The 13,310-nt window shown below is 40.7% G+C and overlaps 1 protein-coding gene across 4 annotated transcripts in view; it reads left to right on the top strand.

Moving 5' to 3' along the window:
- LOC127440017 (NAD-dependent malic enzyme, mitochondrial-like) overlaps nucleotides 1-13,310 on the top strand; it is a 714,514-nt gene that overhangs the window by 98,805 nt on the left and 602,399 nt on the right. The gene's annotated exons all lie outside the window — the stretch shown is intronic.

Genomic DNA, 13,310 nt, shown 5'->3' with positions numbered 1-13,310 from the left:
CCGTTCGTCCATGCCCATGAAGAGGCCATGCCTCTAGCTGAATGTACATCAACACCAATTGGGCAATTCTCACTCTGTGAGAACGACGCGTCAACGATCCAGTGAGAAAGTCTTTGCTTGGAGATGGACATTCCTTTTGTGCGTCCTCCACAGCACACAAAGATCTGGTCAGACAGTCTGAACTTGCGGGTGCATTCAACATACATGTGTAGGGCTCGCAAAGGGCATAACAGATGCAAAGACTTCTCCTCGTCCGAATTAAATGGAGGAGGGAAAAGGTGAACCACCTGCACTCTAAAGGGCATTGTAAAAACCTTAGACACATAACCTTTTCTGGGTTTGAAAGTGGCTTTTAAAAGACCCGGACCAAACTCCAGACATGAACTGTCGACTGACAGTGCTTGCAAATCCATGACCTGTTTTACTGGGGCCAGAGCCAGCAGTAATGTGGTTTTAAGAGAAAGCACACGCAATTCAACAGCATCCAGAGGCTCAAAGGGGGGCCCCGTGAGCACTTTTAGGACCAAAGATAGGTCCCAAGTTGGAACTCTAGCCGGGCGAGGGGGGTTTAGCTGCCTCGCTCCCCTAAGGAACTTTATGATTAAGTCATGTTTGCCTATAGAAGTGCCGGCTTTGGGTGCGTGATATGCGGATATAGTCGTCACATAGACTTTGAGCGTTGATGTAGTGAGCCCTGCGTCCAATCGCTCTTGAAGAAATGTGAGAACGTCTGATATGGGGCAGTACTCTGGGTCTTTGCTGTGTGAAAAGCACCAGTTAGTAAACACATTCCATTTCAGTGCATAAAGGCATCTGGTAGACGGCGCTCTAGCCTGCAAATTGGTGTTCCTAACCGACTGAGTCATGTTTAGCACACTCCGTTCAGAGACCACACATGCAGTTTCCACAGCTTGGGCTGGGGATGCCAGATTGTGCCCTGTGCTTGAGAGAGGAGATCCCTCTTCAGCGGTATTTCCCATGGAGGACCGTCCAGAATCTCTATCATTTCCGGAAACCAGGACTGATTGGGCCACTTCGGCACAACTAATAGAATCATTTCCTTGTCCTCTCGGACTTTGCATAAGACCTGGTGAAACGCATATTTGCGTTTCGCAGGCCATTTGTGGGCCATTGCATCCAATCCTAACGGAGCTTGGGACTTGGAGTACCGGGGGGACAGTGGGCATTCTCCACAGAGTCAAATAGATCGATCTCCAATTTGCCGAATATTTCCCAAATCCTCAGGACAGTCTGAGGATGAAGTCTCCATTCAGCCAGCATTGCTCCTTGGCGTGACAGTAGGTCCACACTGTAATTCAGATGGCCTGGGACATATGTCACCCGCAAGGAGAGAAGATGACACTCACTCCACAGGAGGAGGCGACGCATCAGTCTCATCATTGGCAGGGAACGAATTCCACCTTGGCGGTTTATGTATGCCACAACTGTCGTTTTGTCCGGGCAAATCAGAACATTATAATTCGATATTTAGGATGAAAAGCCTTCAAGGCTAAGAAAAAAGCAGACAGTTCCAGGCGGTTTATGTGCCATGCCCTCTTTGCACCTGTCCAGGTGCTGAAAGCCAGGCGTCCATCGCACACTGCCACCAAACTGTGTTGGAAGCATCCGTGGTCACCACTTTCCACCTGAAAATCTGCCCCAGCATGATGCCTTGCTGGTAGAAGGCAGGAGCTGTCCAAGGTGCTAGAGCAGCTAGACAGCAGCGAGATATATTGATGCGCATGCGCCCTTGGGGCCAGGCATGCCGTGGCACATGGCGCTTGAGCCAGCACTGAAGAGGTCTCATGTAAAAGACCTAATGGAATGACAGCGGATGCCACCGCCATAAGCCCCAATGCTTTTTGAAACAGCTCATTTGTAGTATTCTCCCCAGTTTGAACTGAGACAGACACTGGAGAATGGTCTGGACATGCTCGGTCGGTCGAGTGTGCTCGCAAATCGAGATGAATTCCAAAAATTGGGCCAGTAACAGCCAATCGTTGAGGTGGTTCAAAATGCGCATTCTGCTCAGTTTCAGTGGGGCGAGTGCCACATCGATGCACTTTGTGAACGTGCGACGAGCAAACTGGATCATAAAACCATGTTCGATCGTGTTTAGCACCCAGTCGGAAATGCCGTAAGGGCTCACCACGAGTCCGCATAATGGGGCAGAGGGCCAACTGGTTTGTTCATTGTATGACATAATGTACCACTCACCGTAGGGAAGCAGTTATGCATAATGTGTAGGCTTTGAAGTGGAAGAGAGCTCTTTATTGAAAAAGTCTGAGCGTCTCGAGCAATCGCAACGAGTGCTGTACTCTTTTTTGCATACTTTATTGCATGTGATTGAATGTAAGACACAGAAACAACATTTTGAACAAAATTTTGAACAACAATATTCCTTTCCCGACAAACAGCAGTGGGGAAGCGGGGAACAGCATCGTGTGTCTCTAATCAAGCCTTCTTCTGGACAGGTCCTATAGGAACGGCAAGCTCTGCATTCCGAGGCGGCTGCCTTCGTTTGGGCCACGGCTTGCGCGGCTTTACTGGTGGCTCGGTGGTGACTTTTGGTGGTGCTGAGGCAGCAGGCTTGGGGTTTTTAGCCGGGTGCTGGCTCAAGACAGAGCAAGAGCAAGCCGATTATGTTGCAGTACTGCTCCATTTCAGCATGAAATGTCTCATAGATTGCGAGTGTTGCTGAAACGTAACGTAGTGCTCAGTAAAGCTATCCACAGAGCTGGTGAAAAGGCCTGCTGGAGACACTGGAGCATCAAAGAGAGCGGCTTTTTCTGCTAAATGCATCTCCGTGAGGGTCAGCCAGATGTGACAATCCAAAACCACCAGGTTAACCATTGACTTGCCAACGGCCTGTGCAGTAACTTTCGTGGCTTGCAGCGCTAAGTCCGGAGCGGTGCGGAGCTCTTTGAACATTTCCGGATCGTAGACTTGCTCGTCCATCTGTTTGAGGAGCTTGGCTTGAAACACTTGAAGCACAGCCATCGCGCGGAGTGCCGAACCAGCTTGGTATGCCGCTGAATATGCTTTTCCAGCCAGTGCGGACGTAAGACGACATGGTTTGAAAGGATGAACGGGGCGTGACTTCCACACCCTGTTACTCAACGGGCAGAGATGTGCTGCTACCACCTCTTCGACAGAGGGTAGTTGGGCATAATTTTTTTCTTCCCCATGGTCCACTTTGGTGAGGAGAGTGGAATCGCTATGCGAGCGAGCTGAATAGGGCGTGCCAGGATTTTGTAAGTTTATTATGAACTGTTTTTATAAGGGACAGCTTTGTGCCTAAAAGGGCAGGGCTTAAACACCATAGCCAATTTTAAAACTGCCATTATTGTAGAAAGGTTTCAACTAGGTCGTATAGAAGGACACTCCCCATAGTGTCAGTTTCCTGATGCAATGTCAAGTGTACTGAGTCATAAGGGAATGAGGCTGTGAGGGATAGACTTACTACACTTCAGTGACAGGCACCATACTAAACTATAAAAAAGCTCCTAGAGCACATCTAATTTTCCACAACTCATATTGTCTGGATTTTTTTTTTTTTTTTTTTTTTTTTTTTGTCTTCTGAAATTTCTTAGGGAAATATTTTTCAATCTTTGCTTACATCCTCACAGCCTCGTTGTCATTTCCGCGCAAAATCAAAGATGCCGCTGCTGTGAATAACATCTATAAGCCACATTGATGTTTTCCATATTCACATCAAAAAGAAGTACTGCTGCTAACATTTATTGACAATGGAGGACGATTTAAGACTACTGTGTTGAGTATTGAACCACAGATTGACATGATGTGCTCTCAAAAAACAGTCTAAACCGTCACATTGACCGTGGTAAGAGAAGGCCTTTTATGTATTGTATCCATAGGCATAACTTTAGTTATATAATTTAAATATAATCTCAAGTAGTATGTCAAAGTTGTTAGCACACATTTCTTTCTCAATTAATTTTGGCTTGATCTGGTTACCTCCAAGTTTCAAATCTTCATTGCATGCTTAAATGTATTAGTATTAATCCAAAAAATATGAATGAGTGGACGATTTGGTTCAAGTTTAATCTTAATATTCGGAATAAAGCAACATGAAAAAAAATGCAATAGTAATTTTATTGTTTATAATATATATATATATATATATATATATATACACACACACACACACACACACACACATATATATATATATATATATATATATATATATATATATATATATATATATATACTCTTCCAACGTATTTAGTTAAAGCATGTTTACCTTCTCTGTCTTCTTTAATCACTGAGATCGTTCATTCTCCACTGTCTTCTGGTTTGGTTCCTATATCATTCAAAACTGCTTCAATAACCCCAATAATCAAGAAACCAAGGGCAGATCCTACTAATTTTGATAATTTTCGTCCAATTTCTAATTTACCGTTTATTTAAATATTTTTGGAAAGGAGTGTTGCAGTTCAGATTTATGACTATCTTTCAGCTAATAATTTGTTTGTACAATTTCAGTCGGGTTTCCGTCCACATCATAGTACGGAAACTGCTCTTGTCAAAATTACTATTGATCTGCTGTTGGCTTCGGATTCTGGTCAGCTGTCTATACTCATTCTTCTTGATCTGAGTGCGGTACGATCTCACATAACATCCTCCTAGACAGGCTGGTCTCAGTTGGAATTACGGGCACCCCCCTGTCACTAGAACCCCCTCTACTGAACACATTTCACCTGTTCTTCAACATCTGCATTGGCTTCCGGTTAAGTAACGAATTGATTACAAATTCTTGCTTCTTACATACAAGGCCTTAAATAATCTTACTCCTTCATACCTCTCCGATCTTTTTCATATCTATACCCCTTCTCGTACCCTCAGATCTTCCTCATCAACTCTTCTTGTCATACCATGTATTCGTCTGAACACTATGGGGTCTAGAGCCTTTAGTTATACTGCCCCTCACTTATGGAATTCCCTTCCTCTGGATATTCGTAACAGTGAAAGTCTTCATACTTTTAAATCTCATCTTAAACCTCACCTTTTTAAACAGGCTTTTTTTATGACTGTGTATACATTGAGTTCATACTTTGTATCTTCCAATGTTTTATGGTATATCATATTATTGTTTGCTTAATGTTGTTATTGTTGATGCTTTCAAGGATGACTTTGTTGTGTTCAGTTTGTAAGGTGACCTTAAGTGTCGTGAAAGGCGCCTATAAATAAAATGTATATATATACATTTCTTTTTTTTTTCTTCCCTTTTCTTCCCAATTTGGAATGCCCAGTTCCCAATGGTGGTGTAGTGACTCAATCCGGGTGGCGGAGGACGAATCTCAGTTGCCTCCGCGTCTGAGACAGTCAATCCACCCATCTTATCACGTGGTTTGTTGAGCACGTTACCATGGAGACCTAGCGCATGTGGAGGCTCACGCTATTCTCCACAGCATCCATGCACAACTCACCATGCGCTCCCCACCAAGAGCGAAAACCACATTATAGCGACCACGATGAGGTTAACCCAACGTGACTCTACCCACCCTAGCAACCGGGCCAACTGGTTGATTAGGAAGCCTGACTGGAGTCATAATACTATTATATTTAATCATTAGTGTTTAGTATTATCTAAAAAATATAAAGTTTCGTTTTCTATAATGTTCGGTCTTATTATTCGTCTTTGAAGTAATTAAATCAACTTAACCTGCATAGTTTTTTAAGTAAAAAAAATAAATAAAAATTGACTGGACATGTCGGGAAGCTGTGAACCATATGTTGTGTACTTCTGAATGTCACTATTACATAATTAATGTCCAGACAATGCGGAGACGCGCTCCAGTTACTGGAGTTTGTTACTGAGGGAGACGCTCCACTGTAGTAGTGTTACTTACAATAGATAACTACACCAATTTAATTTGCTTACTTTTACTATATATAAAAATGTATAATTAATCAGTATGTATGATCGAGCTCCCAGGGTCACTCATATAAAATCAAGCAGCACGTCATCTGAAATTGGACCAGGATCCTATAAAATCAACAGTTCTCAGAGCAGTAAAAATTTTATTTTGAAATGAAAAACTGATTTACACAACAACAGCTGTTTCTTGAATGTTGTGATGGTCTTAGCAGATTTAAATACTTCTTGTTCCCAAAAAGCAGGATAAATAAAGGAATGCGTTGGACATTATGGCCGCGTCTCTTCTGCGAGAAACAGCAGCGCCTCTGCGCAAAAAAATTAAGTTATGTATGGGATCCTATACCACATTTTTTTCTTTAATAAGGTAATAATAAGCTGAGGTTATTGTTGCTTCAAGGACAACAGCGGGCAGTCACGTGCACTTCATCTTCATCAGCACATATAAATTGTAGTGTACAATAGGTTAGGGTTAGGGGAGAGTACAAAAATGTATTTTATATGCGTGTGAACTCAGTTTTGAATGTATCTTCTTGCAAAGATGAATTCAATTTGAGCAAACAAAAATCAATTTTGCACTTGAATAAAGTTTATTTGAATGTGAATTTCCACAGAATTCTGAAATATATGTAACTCTACTGTTTTTTGCGCGTGCAAAATCTCACTCCTCCTACGCACTCTGCATGCACTCATAGCTTTGACTGCTTGTTTGCTCAACAAGGTCACAGCATTATAATGTGCAAGAATTTCAGCCAATCAGAGACGAGGTGGTAAATTTTGATTGGCTGGCTAGACCACAGATCATACTGCTAATAAAAACAAGAGGAAGAGGAGAAGGGGATAGTTTGTTTTCAAGAAAAGAAATGCATAACACATTATGACCACATGAAAGCAGCTCTTTTGTTGACAACTGTTTTTATTTAACCTTTATGAAATATACTTTTTAGTCTGTACACTGCCAATAGGCTTACTAACTAGCTTACTATCTGGCTTCTCTCTTAGTATGGTTCTCTTGACTAGTATTTGGTTATCTAGGTTACCAAGTTACACTTGCGTAGCTACTAGTTTGGCCATGTTAGCTACCACTTTCATCTGAAATTATATTAATTTAATCTCTCCCATGTGTAAAACTCTTTTAGACTAATGTAATAGTGTAGTTTTAGGGGAACTTCATTTGACTTCTCTTTATCCCTCAGGATATTCTGAGAGAGCAGTTTATTAAAATAAATGTGACCAGATTACAATCTACCATCTATCAGCAACCACTGAACCTTCCTCTTTTTGTTATCTTATCCACCTTCTTTAATGTGTCCTCTCCTATTTTTTTCGACAGACTTGTATATTATAAATATTATGAATATTATAAATATTGGCAAAATTAACATTCTGTTCTTGATAATAAATTAGAAAAGCTGTTTATGTTTGCATTTCAAAGCTGTGGGGTATCTCGAAATGTTCAGTATGCTGTTTTTATGAAGTTTATGCATTCTACCACAACCCTTCTGGCAAAATTGATTAAGCAGAAGAAATGGAAGAAAAGGAAAAGAGGCTAATTATGTCTCCTGTCATAGTTTGGGGTAAATTAAATGTACAGTGTATTGAACCTCAATTGTTTGAGACTGCAAAAAGTTTAAAAAAATAGAAAGAAATCCTTAGCATTGCATCCCAGGCTACTGTATTTTGAAAAACGTACATTACAGTAAATTAAGCCTTACAGTATTCCTGGTATGTCTATAATCCATGGGGTAAATGTCTTTTGTAAAGATAACTGCATACAGTATATAAACTGTGTACTGAACTTGGAGCATTGTGCCTATTGGCTCTTCTGCTACATTTTCACTAAGATGTTCATGGTTGCTGAAGCTACTTAAACTGTCAAATCGCAAAGCACTTGTAAGCAGCTTCTAATAGCCAATCCTGATGTAGGAGGCGAGACTTGTCAGAATACAGCTGGAAAAGCAAACCAGCATCTAAAGTTCCGAGCGCACGCAGAGAGTATACGAGGAGAGAGAACGAGTGAGATCTTGCACACGCAAAAAAAAAAAAAAAGTATAATCTTTGCAAGAAGACACATTGCTTTACAAAAGTTCAAGCACGTACAAGATAATAACTTTTCAAAATATCATCTTGTGCATGAAAATATTTCAAAAATTCACGCAAAACCTTTTTTTGAGCTCAAAATATCATCTTGCCAGTGCAAATTTTTTATTTATTTTTTGCGCTCAAAATATCAACTTGCGAGTGCAACATGTTTTTTTTTTTTTTTTGCGCTCAAAATATCAACTTGCGAGTGCAACATGTTTTTTTTTTTTTTTTGCGCTCAAAATATCAACTTGCACGCTCAAAATATCATCTTGCGTGCACAGAATTTTGGCACATATGTAACTCCATAGTATGGGCGCCGAAACGAAAACAGCTCACGTCTCGCTCATGCCAAATGGAGGATGTTTGAACCCGACGTCATGTGCACCTCTTCAAAATTTAACTGCGTGTTGCGTTGATGCAGACCACAACAGCTGTGATTGGTCCACTTTAATCAGAGACTGCCCACCAGGATGAAAACAAGGATATCTGTGGTAGCATCGCATTTTATCCAAGATTATTTTAATATCTAGGCTATGCATCATATCACATTTTATTTGGAATTGTGACCATTAAAGCCATTGTCCCAATCAAGAGCATGTGCTGTTTTTTTTTTTTTTTATTATTAATTTTTTTATTTTATTTTTATTCTGTTTCATGAAGTTACAAGCGAAATGCCACAAAATATATCTGTTTACAGCTTATAAACTCTAAAAACTTTTTTCTCCGGGCCTTTACTTGATATTAATTTGATATGTGAGTGAAATAATATGTTTTGTATTTTTCTCACGAACTTTCAGATCGGCACAATGATTTGTCGCAGTGTAATGATCTAATTTGTCAGCAAACTAAAAAAGCTCCTGTTAAGAGTTGGTTATATTGCATATATATGCATTGTAAAGTCATTAAAACGACACCTATTTTGTGTTATTCAGGCAAGTAGTTATTAATTAATTTGATGATTTCTTTTTCAGCACAGAACATCAAATGTATGCCAAAATATTAATGCATTATTATTTAAGCGACTCAACAGTAAGTACAGTAATTTCCTCATTTATTTTCTGCCTGCAATGCGGGCAACATAATAAATAATTTGTAAAATACCTTTCAACATGTTCACACACTTTGAAATAATTTTTGACACTGCAATAATTTAATAACAGCTTTTGAATCCAGAAATTACATTTCTTGCATTGCTTTTGTTTATTTATGAAACATAAAGTTAGCATTTTGGCTGTGTACTTAAAGAACAACGCAGACACACCAACGCAGAACAATAAATGCAAACCAACGCATTGGCCACTAAGCAGAGCCTACGCCGTAGGTTTGACACATATATAAATCAGCCTTAAGATGTAGCATACCACTTTCCCATATGTCTAGGTCACTGTAAATGACCCCTAATTGTAAATGTTCTGTATTTATTGATTGCATTTATTGTTTTTCTGTGAAGAGTTCTATTGTTATTTGTATTAATACATGGGTCTACTGGTCATGTATGTCATCTGTGCCAAGTGTTGGTCTTGTAATCATGTGTTTGATACTTGTGGTTCAGGAAACACTTGTTTTGTCCCCTGCCATACAGGAGAGAAATAACAATAAAACTACTTGCACTTGAACCTAAAGTTTCAAACTGAGGCTGCTGAAAAGTAAAATATGAATGGAGCACAGAGTAAAGCCTAATTTTTTACACCTAAGCCCCACCCATTCCAGCAAAAAAGCTGTGTGTCCGGATCGAGAGGGAGCTGTAAAGAACGGTGACGCATTGAGAGGGAGACGCAACTAACTGTGACGGATCGAGAGGGAGACACAAAGAACGGTGGCGTATTGAGAGGGAGACACAAAGAACGGTGACGTATTGAGAGGGAGATGCAAAGAACGGAGATGCATCGAGAGGGAGACGCAAAGAATGGAGACGCATCGAGAGGGAGATGCAAATAACTGACGCATCGAGAGGGAGACGCAAAGAAAGGTGGCGCATAGAAAGGGGGACACAAAGAATGGTGACGCATCGAGAGGGAGATGCAAAGAACGCTGACGCTTCTAGAGGGAGACGCAAAAAACTGTGATGCATCGAAAGGGAGACGCAAAGAAAGGTAACGCATAGAGAGCGAGACACAAAGAACGGTGACGCATTTAGAGGGAGACACAAAGAACGGTGATGTATTGAGAGGGAGACACAAAGAACGGTGACGTATTGAGAGGGAGACACAAAGAACGGTGACGCATCAAGAGGGAGATGCAAATAACTGTGACGCATTGAGAGGGAGACGCAAATAACTGACGCATCGAAAGGGAGATGTAAAGAAAGGTGACGCATAGAAAGGAAGACATAAAGAATGGTGACGCATCGAGAGGGAGATGCAAAGAACGGTGACGCATCTAGAGGGAGACGCAAAACCTGTGATGCATCGAAAGGGAGACGCAAAGAAAGGTGATGCATAGAGAGGGAGACACAAAGAACGGTGATGCATTTAGAGGGAGACAAAGAACGGTGACGTATTGAGAGGGAGACACAAAGAACAGTGACGTATTGAGAGGGAGACGCAAAGAACGGTGACGCATCAAGAGGGAGAACCAAAGAATGGTGACGCATCGAGAGGGAGACGCAAATAACTGTGACAGAGAGGGAGATGCAAAGAAAGGTGACGCATCGAGAGGGAGAAACAAAGAACGGTGACAGATTGCGAGGGATACGCAAAGAATGGTGTCGAGTCGAGAGGGAGACACAAAGAACGGTGACGCATCGAGACGGATCGAGAGGGAGACGCAAAGAATGGTGATGGATCAAGAGGGAAACACAAATAACTGTCACGCACTGAGAGGGAGATGCAAAGAAAGCAGGTCTCCGTAGCGGTTCTCCCTGCCACGGAAAGATTTTACCCCTACTGCCTTTTCCAGTGTATGTGTGACTGAGACCTGCCTACACAAAGTACTATGGTATTACCATGTTTTTTTGGACATGTAACTGTGGAAATAGGATAGAATAGAATTTTGGTCCCTAATGTATACCAAAGTTCCATGTTGTTTCCTGAAATAATCGCTGTACTATTACTGCCAAATAACTTTTTTTGTAAGAACAAATTATCTGTTGATCTGTGTTTTAGATGCCTACGCCCCATTCCTCTCACTGTAGATCCTCTCATTCCAATAGAGAGTCTGTGTTCCAGAGGTCGGGCAGTGATGTCCTCTCTCCTGGCCCAGGACAGTACAACAGTGACATCACCAGGGTAAGCCATCCTTTTTACATCACTCGATTCATGTGATGTGATATTATCATATTATGATGTCAGTGATGAGTGTAGACTCTTAACTGTGCTGTTGCAGAGTCATATTTTGGGAGGGCAGGGTCTAAAGAACTGATCAAAGCAGTTTAAGGATGTGGTCTCAGACGTGCCAGGGCGAGGGGTGTACAATGTTTCGTACAATGCTTCAGTTGCAAGGAAAAGAGTTAATAATCCAGAGAAGAGCCTGAAGGTGAGAATTCATCTCAAGATTATGTGTGAATTAGTTTGGACACTGGCCTCCGTAGGATATTATTGATATGGGGTACAGTATAATGATACATATTGCATCCAATTTTGTTATGAAGTCAAGAAGTTTACTTGGAGAACACATTTCATACATGGGAGAATGTCACAAAGAAATGTTTGGGTCATTTCGGTTCACCCCAAAATCAAAATATTCACTGTAGTAACATTAATAATAATAAGCAAGCAAAAGTGCTGTTATACTGAATAAAAGTTGGTTAGAAAATTCAATGGTATGTTGAAAAGTAATTGTTCTATTTTCACTTGTTAAAAGTTTTAAGAATTAATTTGATTAGATGCCATTTTCATGATAAAATTAAATGAAACTTTAAAACATGGAATTTTGAATAGAAAAAGGAAAGGGAAACCAAGATTTGGGAAAACAACCTACAAATAAGGGGTAAAACACAGTTAGGGGCCGAGATGCATTTTTGAAAGTTGAAGTTCTTTTTAACTTGACTCGCTTCTCTCCGGCGTGAGACGCTGTAACAACAGCGAGGCATGGCACAACGGTCAATAACGTCCATCTAGTGCTTGTTTACATAGAAACCCAATTAAAAAAAAACAGTGCATGCTGTCATGTTCGTTTGAACTTCTGATGGCACATTTTGTCAAAACTGAGATATAACCAAAATATTGCACACTTCAGCTTTAAGTGTATACGATTACTTAAGTAGTTCACACCCTTGTGCTCACGTCTTCGTGAAAGTAACCTCAGTGAATGGGATACATGTCTAATAGACCAATCTGGGTATGCTTGCATGAGTTGAGTGTGTGTAAGAGAGGGGTCAGATGTGTACATTAACAGCAGACTGTCTAATGCCCCCCTGCTCCACCTCATTAGTGCTGGGGCTATTTTCATTACTAATGATCAGTGCATTATTTAAAAAAAGTCACAAAGCCCAGCGCTCATCCATTTTACTGTCAGGACTGAAAAACCTCGGTAATTATTCTTTACGATATATTTCAATATTTACTTACAATAATGCAGCAGAAGCTGGATTCAGTTCAAATCAAATCATTTTTCATTTGTCATTGAACTGCCAACTTCCTGCAGACGGGGAGGAACCCTTGATCAGAGACAGAGCCATCTGTCACGGGCCATCACTTTCTCTCTCTCTCATCGTCTCAGCTTTCACTCTTTAATTAGACATATTCCTCCCATTTCTCCTTTTCAGGTCCTTTTAGAAAACATACAGAAACATCTAGAAAAAGGGTGACAGTATATTCTACACTTGCATTTTAAATGTATTCACTGAAATACACTCATCATTTAATTCAATGCAGTTGATGCTGATTTAAATAAAGGTCAGTGTTTAATTTGAAGGCGATTTTTGTTTAATTTTGCACTTTTTTTTTTAACTGTTGTCTCCCTAGCACTTAATGTCCAATGTATCAGAACCACTGCAGTAGAGTATGTTCTATGATATATGCCCTTTAAAACATGAGTCTGTATTATCATATGCAATAAAAAAATGCAGAAAAATGAGAACTGATACATTGCTTTACATACTCCACTCTGCAGCAAAGGGTGAACCGAGTGAATCATAAATGAGTGTTCATGTCTTTGGTGTTTGGTAGGAAGAGCTGTCCTCCTCACAGAGGTATAAAGGTGTACACTTCAGTAAGATGATGGGGTGGAGAGAGCCGGAAATGACTGGAGAAGGACCTGGACCGGGACAATATGAAATACAGGAATGAGTTTGATTGACACGTAGACCCCGTTTACACCTGACATTAAGATGCATTTCGGGTGATCCGATCACAAGTGGTCAGACGAGACACATTGCTGTTTA

The sequence above is a fragment of the Myxocyprinus asiaticus genome, chromosome 4 (genome assembly GCF_019703515.2).
Source record: "Myxocyprinus asiaticus isolate MX2 ecotype Aquarium Trade chromosome 4, UBuf_Myxa_2, whole genome shotgun sequence".
Lineage (NCBI taxonomy): Eukaryota > Metazoa > Chordata > Actinopteri > Cypriniformes > Catostomidae > Myxocyprinus > Myxocyprinus asiaticus.
The sequence above is the reverse complement of the archived record's forward strand: the minus strand, read 5'-3'. Positions and strand labels throughout refer to the sequence as shown.